This window comes from Gossypium hirsutum, chromosome D02 (assembly GCF_007990345.1).
Source record: "Gossypium hirsutum isolate 1008001.06 chromosome D02, Gossypium_hirsutum_v2.1, whole genome shotgun sequence".
Lineage (NCBI taxonomy): Eukaryota > Viridiplantae > Streptophyta > Magnoliopsida > Malvales > Malvaceae > Gossypium > Gossypium hirsutum.
Genome location: NC_053438.1, coordinates 52947063 through 52950586, shown reverse-complemented (window position 1 = coordinate 52950586; position 3524 = coordinate 52947063). Strand labels below are relative to the sequence as shown.

Genomic DNA, 3524 nt, shown 5'->3' with positions numbered 1-3524 from the left:
TAGTATCAGTATCAGTGTGGGCCTTAGCCCATTATAGTGATAGTAACAGTTCAGACATGCAATTAGAAATCCTACTCATCCAGCCTCCACACTCCACTCCGTCTAGCCTAACACTCTATGTGGGAATAAAATCACCCACCCATCCTTACACTCCAAAATTAGCACCAATTGCAGCACTAAATAGTATTTGCAGCAGAGCTGCCAATACAGTATTCTTCATCCAATCATAATAATCCCATTGCCATGCAACATATCAAACATGTATGCAACATATATATCATGGCATGGCCATATACAGTCATACATAACATAAATCATACAGTCATTTTATAACATAGGGGAATAATAGTCATTTTATAGCATAGGGGTATAACAGTCATTTTACCACGTGAGGGTATAACAATTATTTTATAACAGTTTGGGGGTCTAGGTTTACTTACCGACCCATCAGTAGGTCCACAGTCATCTCGGGTGACCTGTGCAACCTTAACAGTCAAATAGTAAAGTTGAGCCCAAGGCCCATAATGCGGGCCCATGTGGGCCCACACATCCGTGTGGCCTACATAGCTCAAAATCGGTCTCGGTCATGAAATTAACATAGTTTGGCCCCAAAATTAAAAAAACTTGTCATGTTCGTGTGGTTTACCCATACGGGGCCCACAAGCCCGTTGGCCTACACGGCCCATTTCGGCCCAACATGGCCCAGAGCGGCCAAAGACCATGATTCGCTCATGCTGGCCTCAACAGTCTAATGCCCACATTTCATGCATTCGGATTACCACACGAGCGTGTACACGCTCGTATAGCATCATTTGTCATATTTTTCGACTCTTACCAGTTTACGATTTGGGCAGTGTTTACACACCTAATTTTGCTAGTAACTAAACCACACTCCGAACACTCCAAAACCGAAATCCACCAAAATAGCCCACTCATTTCCTTGAAGATGCACTAACCAACTCTTGGTCTCCACCTAAAACAAGAGTCGCAAACCTTCTCGTTAAACCCCTAGTCAAACTTCACTTTAAACTTCACTTAAACCATACTTAACGATAAAGCACAACCGACTGTTGTTAGATAAAAACCGCAGCTGAAAAGAACTAGAGAAGGAGTGTGTAAGGGAGGAGTCGATGTTTCCCTTGCTGAGAGGAGGGGAAATTGAAAAGAAACACAATCAATTAAAAACCCTAAGAGTACAAATATAACTTTTAAAATGAGACAACAAAACATCTAAATCTCTTACTAAACTGATGACAAAGCAAAGTACAATATAGCAATGCAAGCGCGAACAAACCGTAAAGGGGAATCAATGACTGAAAGAGGCAAAACAGAGGAGGTGATGACGGGAAATTGAAAAAGAAAACAATGGAAAGAGAAATGTGAAAAGCCGAAAAGGAATAAATATACTGCAGAAATTTACTAAGCAAAATTCGACAAAGGGACTAGAAACATGATGAACGGTAGACTAGAGGGAAAAAGGAACTAACGTCAAAATTTTGGGAACAATAATAATATGAGAATTCCTTATTTTGCTCTTTAATCCCACGAAATACTCTCATTATCCCTTAATTTCCTCCAAAAATCACTCCAACCTTCCCACTACTTAGAATTTTAGCCAGACTCAAACTCTCACACGACGCAAGTAGCAAAATAAATCCCTTGTTTGCACAAGGATTCGAACTTATGACCTCAAACATAACCAACACTCCACTCAACCACCAGACCAGTAGACCCATTCTAACGTATTTTATCAACATTTATTTTTAAGTCTACTAGCTAGAGATAGGGATTTATTCAATTAAAAATAAAAATTTTGCCTAAGCCAAGGCTTGAACCCAAGACTTCTTAGACACTCCTAGAACACATAATTACTGAAGTAGACAAACATACGAACATAAATATACGGGAGTTTTGAGGCGTTTCAAGGAAATTCCAATTAATCAACCTAAGGTCAGTTACTCTTATACTCGAAAGAGATATTATCATAATTTAAGGATTTCTGTGGAAGAGGTGTGAAGTAAAAAAATTGAGTAATCTAGATTGATAATGATAGAGGAATTCTAGGTGAATTCTTTCTTGGGAATTGTTTCATTTATTGGTTATTACTCAATTATTTTTGTGATTTATTATTTGTCATGTTCGCTAGTTCATTAAATTAGTTAATTTTAGTTTTAATCAGTTACTCGAATTAGTCGATTAAATAATAGAAAGATGATAATTACTAGTACTTTTAGTCTTTGTAGGAATGATATCTTTGCTCACTGTAGCTATATTGTTAATTGTTAGGTGCACTTGCCTTAGTCAAAATTTTAGTTAAGTTCATGACACATCAAGTTTTTAGTGTCGTTGCTGAGGACTAGAATATTAGGAAACTTTATTACCATTAATTTATCCTTTTTGTTTTTATTTTTATTTTAATACCTTTTTAATTTAATTGTCTCATTCTAATTTTTCTTTTGTTTGATTCTTATAGGTTCTTTTGGTTTATGACTAGAGACAATTCATTGGAACCGTTAGTTTTTGATAGCGAGATAAAAAAAAAGTGCACACAGAAATCGAAGAGAGGTTAAAGAAGTAAGGCAAGGTTAATTGATTTTAACAGACGATCAAGAGCAAAAGATCATTACTGTAAAGATGGATAATAATCTTGGTAATCAGCAACTTCTTGTACGTCCTACTCCTCGGATTATGTATGACTATGTTAAACCAACTCTAGTTGGGGTGAATCGAGTATTGTTAGACCGACTATTGCTGCAAAAAAATTATGAGATTAAGCCGAACACAATTCAAATGGTGCAATAGTATGTTCAATTTGATGGATTGCAAGATGAATATTTGAATATCTTTTAGCTAACTTTCTAAATATCTGCGACACATTTAAGATCAATGGCATTACTGATGATTCCATATGCTTATGGTTGTTCCTATTCTCTTTAAGGAACAAGGCAAAACAATGGTTGAATTCACTTCCACAGGGTTCCATCATTATTTGGGCTCAAATGACTAAAAAATTTCTGTTGAAGTATATTCCACCAGTCAAAACAACTAAGTTGAAGAATGACATCTCTTATTTTGCTCAATTTGATCTCGAGACACTATATGATACATGAGAGAGGTTTAAGGATCTTTTAAGAATGTGTCATCATCATGGCTTACCTTTGTGGTTACAAGTTCAAACCTTTTACAACGGTTTGAATCCCTTGACTAGACAGATAATTGATGTAACAACTGATAGAAGACTGAATAATAAGATAGTTGAGGCAACCTAAGAATTCATTGAGGTGATGACATTGAATAACTATCAATGGCAAGTTATGAGAACAAAGCCTATTAAGGCAGCCAATGTTTTTTAATATATATGTGTTTACTATGTTGGCGAGTCAAGTGGAAACGTTGAGTAAAAAGATTGATGGCTTGAGTTATAGTAAATAGGTGAATCTAGTAATGCGATGCGATGCGATAGAGACGAGGATGATCAATATGGAATGTTTGCCCTTCAATTCTAACATGGAGCATGAGCGAGT

General features: G+C 36.2%; 1 non-coding gene across 1 annotated transcript; it reads right to left on the bottom strand.

Moving 5' to 3' along the window:
• Positions 1-3047: 3047 nt before the first annotated feature.
• On the bottom strand, positions 3048-3154 carry LOC121214972 (small nucleolar RNA R71). Its single transcript, XR_005910707.1, has one exon. It is a non-coding gene; the product is annotated as a small nucleolar RNA R71 (small nucleolar RNA).
• Between the last annotated feature and the right edge of the window lie 370 nt (positions 3155-3524).